General features: G+C 33.4%; 1 protein-coding gene across 22 annotated transcripts in view; it reads right to left on the minus strand.

Annotated features, from left to right (window-relative positions):
* LOC141452377 (neuroligin-4, X-linked-like) overlaps positions 1–14,861 on the minus strand; it is a 673,353-nt gene that overhangs the window by 172,288 nt on the left and 486,204 nt on the right. For 18 of the 22 annotated variants that reach the window (XM_074124455.1, XM_074124453.1, XM_074124446.1 and 15 more), the window contains one exon: positions 2,063–2,211. The exons of the other annotated variants lie outside the window; for them this stretch is intronic. The gene's annotated coding sequence lies outside the window, so the exon portion shown is untranslated. The remainder of the gene's footprint in view (positions 1–2,062; positions 2,212–14,861) is intronic. 22 annotated transcript variants of the gene reach the window in all.

Consider the following 14,861-nt stretch of genomic DNA (forward strand, 5'->3'; position numbering starts at 1 on the left):
AGCTCAAATACTATAAAAATATGCAAAAAAAACTATAACGTTCCATTTAAAAAACAAAGTTGGATGCTGTATCTCGAGATACAGGGGTTTAAAAAAATGGGTCAATCACTGAAAATAAACTAGAAAAAATGATTAAATACGTGTTTTTTATTTTTTCGAAATTTCCCGCCGTTAAAAAAAAAAAAGTGGGTGGAGCCTGTAACCATGGTCACCCTGTATACCATGAGAATGATGTAAAAAGTAAAACAACAATTTTCTCGTTAATTGGTATTTCGTTGAAATAAACAAAATAAATTTCATTTAAAGTGGAAGTTTTCAAAAGAAGATAATAGTAAACAATGTAAAAGATTGAATTGAATGGGAATAGCTAATTTGGTAGCTGTTCCGATATGACAGCGGGACGAGTGGGAAGTTCAGCATGTGATGATTACTAGCATAAATAAACCAATTCAATAAATCCATTTCTTAACAATTTACAAGTATACTCTAAAAACATAAAGCATACATGTCTGAAACATATAATTTGTCTTGATTTTCTTTCATTATTTTGTTATCACTATTATTTCACTTTGCGAATTTATTTGATATTAAAAAAAAAGTTAACATTTCTGACTTTAAATTTACGTTTAGTAAATTGGCTTTACTAAGTAATTAAATTTCTATTAGATTTTTCTAACGTTCTGTCTTATATTAGGGAACGTTAGTAACGCATATTCATTCATCTCCAGTCTGTTTTACCGATACTAATACCATGTTCCTCGGCAAGAGCTTCTTTGCACATTTCTGGTGCAACACTTTGCGACTACCTTAAGTACCAAGTCGTCTAATACAGTGACTGCAGAACAGGTAATTGATTACCACTCTGGTATTTTTACACATCTGGCTCAGGGTGAAGAAACGAACTTTGATGCTTTTAGAAGTTAACGAAAACTACATTCATACAGTTTCACTTCTACCTTTAATTCAAGCCTGAGATTATCATTTTGTACTGTAAAAATGGAGAAATACTTTGTTTATAGCATTTAGAGAAGAGAAATTACATTGTGATGGCACGCCTTTGGGCACCCTTAAGTTTAATTTAGAGTCACTGCCACTGCTATTGCAAGCTGAAATCCAAGCTTTTGAATAAAGAAAATTGGAATATATATGGCATTGCTTGAAGTAACAGTGAATATTATTCTCCTTGTCACTAAGTAAACACCATTATAACGCTACTACGTAAATGTAGTAAATATTCTTTTGTGGAAAGAGAAATATTGTTTGCGCCTTTTGGTGACATTATTTTGTTTTGGCTTCTCAGGTAGAATATCATCTTCTACAAGATGATTTTTCTTATCTTGCCATCTTTATACCAACATACGCGGACGTAATTACCAAATTTGGATACAACGATCTTATTTTTTTAAAAAAACAAAAAAAAAATAGTCTTTTTCCAATGGTAGTTTGACCACGCTTCCTAGAGCCTCCTCATTAGGGCCCCAATTAGATGCGAACCTCGTAGTTAAAATCCTTTAGCTTCCCCACGCCAAGAGTCCAAGGCGACTTCTCTGTCCTGGCTTTTCGCTCGGGGTCTCTCAGTCCTTATCTATTTATTTAAATCCCATCTTTTTCTCTTAAATCAACAAATATTTTACAATCATTTCATTCACTACTGAATTCGTGTTTTCTTAGATCAAATAAGAGGCCATCTTGAGAGAAGTTTTTCAATAAAAAACTGATTGTAGATTTTATAGTTTTTTTTTAACTAATCTAAATATTCTCTCAGCAACTTGGTTGCTTCCCAAAAATCTTTCAGCAACAAAAAGTTAATAAATAATCACTGTGTGGAAATATTCGCGACCTGATGCAATGAAGATACTTGCAATATTTATCTGTTTTCTGTAGGTTAATTTCATTAAACTGTACACTTTATGGATTCACCAATGGTTTCTCGCTAGATCTTCGAAGTCCCAAAAAATGTTTAAAAAAAAAACAAGAAAAAACGATACCATTACAACGTATGTGTATTGATCTAGCATAAGTGGCTGCAGTAACATTACATATAAAAGAAAACAAAACTCACATGAATGTGATGACCAATATGAATTGAGAAATTTCTTGCAAGCTGATGTGATGAGAAAAGTCTCCAATAATGATGTAGTAGAGGCGAATCCTATTATTTCAAATCCTTTTCTATCATCCTCACTCCCTAAACGGCTTCATCTCGAGAGTCTGCAGGATAACAAAGTCAATTGTATACTGAAGTACTTCTACCAAGTCGTTCAAAATAAAACCTTTTTTTTTAGCCCCGCTTTGCTTTTATAATCAAGCTTAATTTTCAAGCCGTTTGTTTGTTTTTCTTGGAAAAACAAAATCACTAGAGACATCCCAATTAAAAGACCAACTTCTAAATTGTCTTTTATATATATACAAATAACGTCTATAACAAAAATAAAATATCACAAAGCTGAAAATCGGGTCCAGTAGGTTTCGAAACTAAAATAAATAGTGTTTCTGTGAAAATAGTACTGTCAACACCCACTCAATAGTGTATTTATAGTATAGCTTGATTATTACTTGATTGATTACAGTCATGTCATCATTCAGTCAGAAAAAAAAAGTTTTGTCAAAATGAAAAAGGCATTCCTCTTTTATTTCTTGTAGCTGCTTCTTTGGACGTACTTATCAGGAAAGATAATAACGAGTGACTGAAGGATTGGGCAAATCTGCACTGGCATCAACTTTGGCCAACCTTACGAAGCAGGTAAGCACAGTATAATATTTTATTAAAACCAAATATTTCACCAAAAGTAACTAGTTCATCAGAATCCATACGTAGACTTTAGAAATGGAAATTTTAATTGATGTAGATTCAGATTAGAGTAGAAAGTGGCCAAACCAAATGGTACATGAAAGATTGTGACTCCCTTCAGCATTAGTCATTTCTTCAAGGATAGAGTGAAGATAAGCTAGTCAGTCTGAGAGTCCACCAATCCTAAAACATGCCAATTCCTTTCGCAGCCTCTATAACTGTAGTGCGAGTTTTAGAGTTAACTAAAATGTTCGTAATTGACTGCCAAGATTTTTTTATGAACTGGCTGGTCTGCTTCCCCTTATAGTTTTAATAGAAAATACTTAGATCCTACACATGGAGGAAACGATTCGAAGCTAATTCTGTAACTGCATTCACCCCTGCTAACTCCTTGAATGCAGCAGAGGTGGTGCTCGCCTATTGAGTCTGCGGAAAATGCACTATACAAGAATGTGGGCTGATTGTCGCTTAAGCGAAAGATTTCGAGACATACTACCGGCCTAGCCTTATTGAGTCCTCTCCCGAACTACTGCCAGTGACAAAATGGCTACGTCAGCTACGTTTTAGAAAAAAAAAAACACAGTAAAATAAGAGAAATAAACATCTCACAAAATTGAATTTAACAATTGCTTTTTGCACAGATTTTTAATCACAGAAAAGGCAGTCTGTCGATCAAAATCCATAGCAAACTCTCAAGTACTTGCCACTTTAAAAACATGGATTTGTAAGTGGGAAATCCCTAGTCAGAATCCCGCGTTTAGCTCCTACATATTTGTCAGAAAAATGTTAATAGTAAAGTATGTGCTTCCATTCCCATCATCAACACTTAATTGGTATTTAGACCAAAAAAGAAAAAATAGGGTCTGCCTGAAAAAACAGGCGATCACTATACATTACTTTCATAAGTTGCAATGGACAAATGGCGCATTAGCATAATGTAATACCATGCACTTCATGATGTTTTACTACAATGCTATAAATTCTTATTTTATAAAGACAGCTTTATAGAGGCATTAACTAACTTTTTCCGACTAGATACTTGGCATTTTATACGGTGAACTTATCTATATTATACTTAATCTCAACTAAGATTTAAGTTAATTCACAAGAAAGGACTTCAAGTTTGTTTGACTTTAATCGAAGAACATCAAAAGACTTTTCTAGAAATTAAATGATTCTCATAAACTTTCAAGACAGCAAACAAAAACATCAAGAAGGGGGAAGAAAGAAGATTGACTGCTGGCCTCTTTAAGAGCTCTAAAAACCAAGAAGTTGACTTCGTTTATCTTTATTAGATTTTTTTTCTTATTTATCTTCTTTTCTAAAGATGAAAAAGGAAATTATGGAAAAATATTATTTGTATTTTGGAAATAAGAAATAATTTTAGCAGCTTCTGTACTTTTTTGTTTTATTTTTAAGAGGATCATTTTAGTTTTTAACGCTTAATAATAAGCGTTATTACGTTATTACGTTACCCATAAGGGTCAAAGCAAATTAATAACAGGAGCAAATGCAGATTATTAAACATTGAGAAAGCATTTTTCTGAGAAGTTGATTTAGGTTGAAAAAGAATAGGCCTAACAAAAGCCAGATCTACCAGATTTGAGCAAAACTAGTAACCCGTCATGGGCTTATGGGTAATCCATTAGTGAGAACGGATATACGATATGTGCAAATGTAAGATGTGAGCTAGTGACGGGTCACTAATCAATCAATTAGCTGCATACTTTTAACTACCTCTACTGGCAAGGCTGTTTCTGTGACCTCATCACAGTCTTAATGCTGAGCGACACATCCGTTGTATTACTTGCGAAAGAAATTAAAGTTAAAATAAAGTATAGTCCGGTTTCATTGAGGGCCCTATAAAGCTAATTCATTGACTAGGAGCCGCGAAGAGTTAAGCAGTAAGAGATATGTATAGCGAAGATAGATAATAAATAATATTCGTGACTGTGATTTTAATGCGCCGGAGCAGGTTCATTTTTATTATTCGAACAAATTAGTGCTTACGGTAACATAAATAAGAAGAAAATTACTATCCACTATAATATCCAATCTTCTCTCTCTTCCTGAGCTGATATTTTGTCAAAGAATTCATCCTAGAGGACTTTTGATTTTTAAAGCTGTATATTCTGAAGTAGCGAGTTGTGACAATCAAGACTTTCAGAGGATAAAGTATTAATATTCCAAACAAATGGACATACAGAGCAAATTTAAAATACTTTTAAAGATCTTATGAGGTTGTAAAACATTCGTTTCCTGCATAAACCTTTAATTTAACACGATAATTCCCATACAGCTAATAGTAAAAGCAAATATAAGGTGGTTAATATTTAGTTTGCGATTGGTGCTCAATTAAAATTATCTAAAAGTCAAAATTCCTTTATTTGCAGGTGGGCTTTACGTGTATAACAACCAAATTATGCGGTCATGGGCGATAGCCACCACCAAACATTCAGATACAAAATTATGTGTTTTTTTTTTAAGAGAAATAAACTTTTCTAAAAGATGCCAATGTAGCCGAGCGGTTAGAGGCGAGACCAGCAAAAAGTAATTTTTATTGTGGTACTGGGTTCAAATTCGGGTCTAGGCCTTGGATTTTCTTTAATAGTAAATATGAGGAATATGTAATGAAGTAAGTTCGCAAATCGCCTCTGTCTACGATACCTAATTTAGTAGTCCTGAAAAAAATGGGCATTATTTCGCTTTTAATGCCAGCTACATGTGTTAAATTTATCTCTTTAAGTGGCTTTAAATTATTTCTCCTCTCTTCAATGAAGAGTAACACTGATTTCACTAAACCCTTTTGGAGATGTTTACAGTAACTGACAGCAAATTAGTTAAATTAATGTGTTTATACTGTTGTTTACCCTTCTAAATATTAAATTACATTAGGATTGTACGGTAAAATAAACGCGAAAAGTTAAAATTCTGTACTGATTAAACAGAAATATAAAACTGAAGATAAACTATAATGTTTTTTTTAAGTAAATAAAGATGAAATGAAATAAAGAAAAAATAAAAGACGTAATCTAGAGAATATAGTTTAAAGAAAAATAAAGAGAACACAATTTAGTTAAAGGCGACCGTACCGCCTCCACTGCCAGAGGATTGTGAATGCTATCTCACGTGGCCATTGGTCATTATTGTCAAATAGAACTAGGATTGTAAGGACAGAAAAGGGTGTCAGGGTATTATACTTGCTGCTTCCTGCCTTCGACTTCACCAGTATACCCCTCTGATTTCTCTTTTACTTCCTATAACAAGAACCAACCAGATAATTTCTTTCCGGTAATGAAGAAGAAGTCTAACTTTAATTGCTTTACGGCACTTCCATTGTTTACTCCACTCAATTACGAACCTCTTTTTCTTTACAAATGAAATAATACCATATTGTGCTTTGATTTAAAAAAGATTTTCGTTAAACAATGGATACCAGATACTCTCATTGTAACTATTTTATTACTTTCTAGATAAAAAGCATGTAGAAGGGGAAAATAATTAATAATAATAATAAAAAAAAAATTATATTAAGTTATGACCAAGGACTTCATTTTTGTATATCCCACTAAGAGCATACCTGTAATTTAAAATCCTACGCATTCGAACAACTTTTTGAAGGAATGCCACGAGTGCGGATAATTTTTTGTAATTTTGAGTAGATTAAACGACCGCCTTGTTTCCATAATAACTGCACGAATAAACGAAGAGCACGATTGCGTTTATTTAAAGAAAACAACTGCAGAGTTAGTAAACTACTGGAAATTACCGAAGAAATATTATTGAACGAATGGTATTTAATTGGATCATGCAAACAGTGAAATGATTGGAAGAAGGAAATTATTTATTTCGCTGATAAAGTTTACCGCTATACTTTATAGTACTTGCCTTGATAAAAATCATTTTATGCATTTTAATAAGTTAATTGGACACTTATCTTCTTCCACAATACCAGGTAATCCACCAAGGAGATTGAAGAGAAGATGGCCCCGCGACCTACTCTCCTCATAATGATCTGTTCACGTTAATGGAGTGTCGCCACAGGGTGCCTTCTCTAATCTTCATTCAAGACATTACATAACATCACATTTGCTTGTTGCAACAATCGTTGCAGTCGCAAATTTATAAAAATTTAAAAGTTATTTTAGAGGTAAAATATTTACAATTAAATGTTCTTCAATACTTCTGTTATAAATTTTGGTTTAAATTTGGTAGGAATATCCAAACATTAGCGTTAGATAATTATTGGAAATACTGAGCGAATCTGTAATACACATCTGATTGGTTGAAATCATAGAAATGGTCCCAATAAAAATTGACTGTTTTTTTGTTTTTTTTAGCGAAATTTGTGAGTGGAACACAATTTTCGCTGTTTGTACTTTAAATATTGATGAATGTATTGACATATATTTTAGTGCCACTTTTTCATTTCATTCCAGAAAGAAAAGAATGCAAAAAAAAGAAGAGTATAGACGTCCGGAACTGACAGTAGAGTTTTCTGACTTGAATAATACGTAATAATAATAATAATAATAATAATAATAAGGGAAGGGATTAGCTATGAGGTTAGCATACTGGACTCCCACGCGGAGGTCCCGGGTTCGAATCCAGCTGCTGACCCTTAGATTTTCTCTTTTTAGGAGCTTCTTACAGCTCACAGTGTTGTCTGTAACGAGAGAACACTGTCCGGAGGCAATAAGGAGCTATGTCACTTTTTAAACCATTCATCCAATCGGTTCTCTGTTAATTAATGATATTTATCACAACAGCAAATATATATATATATATATATGAGCTTTAAAAGAGAAAAACAAAGTCGATCAATGGCAAATGTTCAGTCATTCAAAGATAATTAGATGTAGAATTTGCCTTGTGAAGTTGATTATCCAGTTCACTGGAGCACAGAAGTTTAATAATTAACATAGACGTAATCTGGGATCGGGTCTCCTTCCCAAGGGAAAGAATTGAGAATGAGCTGGAAAGGGCTCATTGGGCCTTAGTTTAATAATACTTTTTAAGTCACATTTTCTTTCAAGTAAGGTCAATCTTGTCAAGGATTTTTTTTTGTTCTGGTTGCGTGGACTTCTAAAATCCAATCAGCTGAGATTGTACTTGGTGCCCTATTTTCAGTCGCACCTTATGCCTTGGAGAATCTAGCACATTGCACATCAAGTTAAGGGCAAAACCACTAATTCTCCTTCACAACTCACCGATCAAAACCTTCTATTAACAAAAGTATTGGTATGCTTTACATCGAACTACCAAATTCACACCCTTCACTTTCAATTACCTAAAAACCATTTTCATGATAATAAGTAAAAATTGGTTACTTAGATGACCTAATGAGACAAAAAATGTTTAGCGGACTATTTTCAGTGCAATCTAAATGAATAGATCAGAACTTAACAAACTTGCTTGCTCTTCCCTCTCCAATAAAGGCTAGTTTTTGTTTAGTATAAGCATAAAAATTTTAGTTAACTATAAATTGCGTTTGTAAGAAGAAGCGGTTGTAGGTAAAATACTGATCTAACTAAAGTTTGTTTACGTTAATTCACATGTTTCAAGTTGTGAGACTAACATAACATTTTCCCAACCTGATCTTACCTATATGCTTGTAACCTTAGCTAAAACTTTTCCTTTTAAAAAGTTGGACTTCTTAAAGTTGTATTTTATGTAACAAATGAGTTATTCACTTATTTCTACTCTGAGTTACCATTACTTGATTAGTATGAAAGAGTAAAGCAATATTTTTATATAAGGTGGGAATTCTTCGTATATCCATAAACATGAGTGGTGGCTTGCCACCACAGGGAGGAGACAGGCGAAGGCGTTCACAACGGACTGCAGAATTAATCCGTCAAGGTCGTGGGGCTATAAGGATAATTGTAGACCTATTAACCGGCCACTGCAAGCTCAGAATACACTTGCATCGCATGGACCTGGCAGATGATAGCCTTTGTAGGCTCTGACAGGAAGAGGAGGAAACGGCACTGCACGTGTTGTGTCAGTTTGAGGGGCTTGTCTGGCTAAGGATGTTACTTCTAGGGGAGGAAAAACCAAGGCCTGTGAGCTTTGCCCAAGAGTTGCTTTCCAGAATTAAGTGTCTGATTAAACGGACGGGTCTGCAGGGCGAGCTCTAGAGTAGGGGAGCCACAATGGATCCAAAGGGGTCGCACGCAGTGGCGTAGGCCTTAAGGGCCGCCTTGTTAGAATCTTATCTTATCCATAAACATCTTAAGCTGAGGTCTGTCTTTGTACGGTTATGACGTACCTTAACAATTCTTTGCGAAAGTTGCGCCTGATGCAAAGCACCAATCCGAAAGGCAGTGCTTCAATAAATATGTGAGCTAAATGCTTTTTCTAGTTAATCTATTTTATTAAAATAAGGTGGTATGCCCAAACTGCACTGCAGTAGCAATCTAGAGTGAGGCATACCTTGCTTTCATTCAAAAGTACACCTTGAAATGAATGTAATAATGCATTCCATGAAAATATTATTAAAAGTTTACAAGGCGCCACGGTTGCCGAGCGGTTAGAGGCGAGACCTGCAAAGACCTAATATACCAGTACCATTGTGGTACTGGGTTCGATAACTGGTCTTAGGCCTTGGATTTTATTTAATGGTTAATAAATAGAAATTTACAGTAAAGTACGAGTATGTTTGTTAGCGCCTCCGTCCACGATACCTAATCGGTAGTTGGACGTTAAGCCCCGCCAGAAAAAATAGGCGATTACTTTACTTATTAAAAATTTACAGAAAATCTATATTTGTATACAAATTTCTAAAAAAAAGAAAAAAGAAAAAAAAAAGTATTGTTATTTTATTTTGTGAATTTAAAAATCGCGGTTTCTATTGAAAAAAGTGATTTTCACATTTATTTTTCTAAAACTAAAAGTTGACATTCTCTCATGCCTCAGTAAATTTATTTAAATAATGTAAAGAGATTTTTTTTGTTTTTTAATTGAATTTTTTTCCTATTAAATATGTCATGTCAGTTAAATTTAACTTGCAACATCCAATCAGTGATGACAAACTCTATAGGCCTTAACTTAACTAGAACTTTTAACTAAAACTCAATTGACCAATTATTGATTGCGTTATTCTAGTCACAGTAAAACATGTCATACTCCGAAATCAGAATAGGTACAAAAAGGTGCCTAAACAATATAATATGAAAACAATACAACAAAGAGATTTCAAATTTTATGAGCGAATCAAAAAAAATATGTACATATATTCTAGAGACCTTTAGAAGATATTATATGGATATCTTCTATGGATGGATATATATAAGGACAAAAAAGAAAGGCCCCATTTACACAGAAAGTTTTATTAGAATCTCTACCTTTAGAGATAAGGTATATTCGAATAATAAGTTAGATGTGTACAACTTAAAATACGAACATTTATTGAGCGAATTAAGTGTTAACACTTCCTTCGACTTGATAAAGGTACCGGAAAAGATGAGAACTGCGGCCTTCGAAGATTACATTTCTTCCCATTATCCGGGCTCATATCGTTTATTTACAGATGGGTAAAAATCAATAATAAAGTCGGAAGTGCTGTGTATGATCCGGTTCGGAACTATTTTACGATAATTAAATTAGAAGATGAGGCGTCCATCTATACAGCGGAGCTAATTGCTATTTTAACGGCTTTAAAATATATTTATTCGTTGTCGGAGAAAAAATATACCATTATTAGTGACAGCCAGAGTGCGTTGTGTAAATTATCACATATACACAACCAGTCTGCAGGAATGAATCACATTATCGCAGAGATTGTAGAAACTATTGCCATCTTTAAAGAGAAGGGAGTCTGCATTAATTTTTTGTGGGTAAGAGGTCATTGTGGTATAAAAGAGAATGAAATTGTTGATACACTTGCAAAGGAAGCCACCAATAGTGGGGAAATGGCTAATTATAAATTACCACACACCGATATCAAGGGTATAATTGCAAAAGCAGCACTACAAAAATGGCAGACAGATTACAATAATGGTGATAAAGGTAGATTCTATAAAACTATGGCAGATCAGTTACCTAGACAACCATGGTTTAAGGGAACTGTCACTAATAAATGGGTTGTTACGACAATAAGCAGGCTGAGAGCGAACCACGCGGTGTGCGGATCGTATCTACACAGGATCAACAAAAGGTCCTCTCCTCTTTGCGTAGATTGCAATGAGGAGGAAGATTTCAAACATGTAATAATGATATGTCCACGTTATGTGGTAGAAAGGAAACGAATGTTTGACGATATATACAGGTATTTAGATGCACCATTTCGCTACGAAGACATTATATTCTCCACCAACAGTTATGTGCTTAAGTCGATAGCAGAGCTAGCAATGAAATATGAATGTATTTAGAAGCTATAGCCGAATTAGAATGAATGGAACAAAATGCTTAGAGAAGGATTACGTGATTTTAATTTTGGTTAAGCGAGAAGGATGGCAGGAGCACAGAGTGCTGCTCCATCCATTAGCAGTAGTTTATGTAAATAGCGGTATATAGTAGAATGATGAATGTGTGAAGCGAATGTATTTATAAGTAAGAATGGAGAGTGATTGATATTCTAGTGATAAGCACCTAGACGATGCTGGCTGTATGGCGGAAGCCAATGCCAAAAAAAGAAAACAAAAAAAAAAAAAATATATTATATTCTACAGAAGTTTAAAAATAATGAGAATGTTAAAACACATAATTCCAGCATTGTAATTGGCGCCTTGTAAACTTTTAATATTCTCAACTGATAGTATTTGTAAGTTAACTCATCGCTTTAACAATGGCAACTTAAATATTTTGGGAAAAACGTACTAATCATCGAGACTGCATGATATTTTCATCGTTTTTTAATCTTTATTTTCATATAAAAAATAGTGTTCACAGGTTAAAAACAGCCTCGCTTTTATTTAATAATATGATATAGTTATTTAATACACATATACTACAGCCCTTTTTCATATCGATGTACAAAAAGAATTACTTCTTTCGAAAAATTTCAACATTGGCGCTGACATTATAGACAAGGAAAATGCACTAATTTTAATAGGAAATGCCTTCTAATCTATCTTGTTTGAAGAGGTTAACGGCAATTTAAAATAAGCTTAATTCAAGATGCCATGCTACGTTTGGGTAGTCTTCGAGCATGGTGAAAGGCTTTCTGCAGTGCTAATTTCAGATATTTGTTTAGTGAAATAGAAATTTAATTTCAAAGATTTGACAAGATGCTTAACATTACGGCCATTAAAGCAATAAGAAATAGACAATTTCTTTCCACGAGCAATAGTAATGACATGTTTCTACATGACCAGCAACGATTTTTTTTAAGATTCTTATAACTATATCATCGGTAGCCCTTCCGGACTGAAAAAGACTGATTAAATGGGACTCCAACAAATGAGACGAATGTTTATTGAGAATTTGAAAACACTAATATGCTCTATTGCCAGAAGAACAGCGGAGAAGACATAAGTAGGATAAGAAGACATAAGAAATTAAAAATAAAAATAGAACTTAAAATGAGGGAAACCGAGGTCGAGCAAACTAGATGAAGATCCATAAAGCGATGAATGCTGAATAGAAAGACGGTGTGGGACGGAATTATACTAGTAGAGAAAGACATACTCTTGCTGAAGACCACGGTTCGCTTCAGCTGGATCACGTAGAAAGGCTTCAAATTACATCACTAATCTACAGTTAAAACCATGGCACTTTTAGGTCCGTATTGCTTACTTTAATGAGAAAAGGAACAACCATCTGGATTTGTAACTAACTAGATGGTTTCAAAAAAATGGAGAAACAATCATTTCATTTGAAAAATTAATCGTATTTATTAATATTGAACAAGAACCTGATTCAAGAGATATGAAGCATAAAATTATGGCATTGAAGCTGTATGGATAGTGGCAGAAAAACACAGCATGGAAACACATCAAATACAGCAAATTTGCTTTAAAGGAAGTTAAGGGAGTTTGATTAATTAGTCCCATAATTCTTTCCTACCATTGTTATCGATGGTTCTGTATCTGACTCATCAAAATTCATTTACGCTCCAATCGATGTTGCGATAATAAGGTTCAACTATGCGCCATCAGAAGTTAAAAAAAAAAATCAAAAAAGATTGGAGTCACTCAAAAGAAAATATTAGCCGACTGTTAGCGTTTCATGATTTACCACCGTTTATAATGTTCGCTTAATCTAATTTAATAATAACATTATTATCCTCCACTCTTTGATCATAGCCGAAAGAGATAATAGCGAACTGGCGGTGCGAAACTTCACACCAAGAAACCCTCGCACCTGCCACAGAGTTTTTTTTTTTTTTTTTATAGCTCCAAGAACGACAATCATTTCTAAATGCAATTCGGTTCTATTAATTAAAGAAAATCATTTTTACTTATCAGAAAACCTATGCCATTCAACTAAAATGAATTTTATGTTGACAATAGTACATCAACAACTAGTTGATAGTTGAATAGAAATTGTCTCCCTACAAATTTAGAGCAAGATTTACATGAACATTTTTCGAGGAACTTCTGCGGTCTTTTTCACAATTAAAATACCTCTTTTTCGTTACACTACCGAGAACAGCATTGAGTCTAATTAAATATGCCTAATAGTACTTGAATATAAACGAAAATCGATTTTATAGTCTAATGAATGAATAATGATGTATATTATAAATAAAAATACAGTAGTAGCACAAAATACATTTACAAAAATTACAAAATAAAACGAACTTTGTTTTTGTATATTATTTTTTTACATCGTAGACAATAGCCTTATGGCCGTCTGTCGAGATGTTCAACAATTCAAGTAATACTAATTTGAACTAATGTGGTCCCCATTAATATTAACATATTTCCTGGCACAGAAACTAAGTTAATCCGAGCAATCTTGAAATTAAAACAAAATGAAACAAACCAGATTATAGAACAAAAGCAAACAAAATGAAACAAACCAGATTATAGAACAATAGCAAACAAAATGAAACAAACCAGATTATAGAACAATAGCAAACAGAATGAAACAAACCAGATTATAGAACAATAGCAAACAAAATGAAACAAACCAGATTATAGAACAATAGCAAACAAAATGAACACACCACACATAATATACTAATTGAACTGGGCAACACAACTTTAACCTTTAATACTTTGTTGTCTGTTAGTTTGATTAATCTACATACTTCTGTGATAATTCAAAAATTATTGGATTCAGAGATTATTACATTCCACTCTTTATTTTAATTATACGAAAACTTATAATTTTAATTATAATTAAACTCCGCAACTAACAATTTTCTATATTTCAATGCCACTATCACATATTTCATTAGTTTATAGTCTAATGATTGTCCCTCAGATGAAACATTTAGGAAATTTCACTTAAATTCTCTTTAATGGAAACAAAAATCTAGTCAATAATGTGGCAATTTAGGTGCTCCTATTTTCTTCATTTTTTGAAATTTCTAGGCAATTTTAATAATCTATTAATATGCATTATGTTGGCGGAGCTTTTAGTGGTGTGGCCCGGAAAGCTAGGATGCTCTGGGAACGATAAATACGGATCTCAGAGAAATCCTTGGATGTGTACATTAAAAGAGAAAACTGTTAGCTAGTCGCCTCCTCCAAGAAACTTGATCGGAAATTAGACGTAAAATCAGCGTGAACTAAAACTCGGCACTATAAAAAATTAAAAAAAAAAACTCTTTCTTATTGGCCACCTGAACAGTAACCTTTCGCCAATTAATCCACAGTGAATAAAATTAGATTAAATTTAAATACCAATTTGCATGGGATCTTCTAACTAGTCTTATTTAAACCAGTTTTCCTCAATCGACATTTTGGTTTACTTGTTAAGTGTATCGCCGAAACATTTTATTTATTTACAGTTTATTTTGAATAAACAATTATTTTCAATTCTTCCACTTACTACCACAATATGAGAGCACCAAGTGGGCAGATTCTAGTAAACAACTGCGATCTCGTTGCCAGAAGTTCTTACAAAATCCACCCTCCTTAATGTAATTCGATCCAGCGGCTAATCCAGAAGATTAATC

The sequence above is a fragment of the Rhodnius prolixus genome, unplaced genomic scaffold, assembly GCF_049639745.1.
Source record: "Rhodnius prolixus isolate KJV_2025 unplaced genomic scaffold, Rpr scaffold_3, whole genome shotgun sequence".
Lineage (NCBI taxonomy): Eukaryota > Metazoa > Arthropoda > Insecta > Hemiptera > Reduviidae > Rhodnius > Rhodnius prolixus.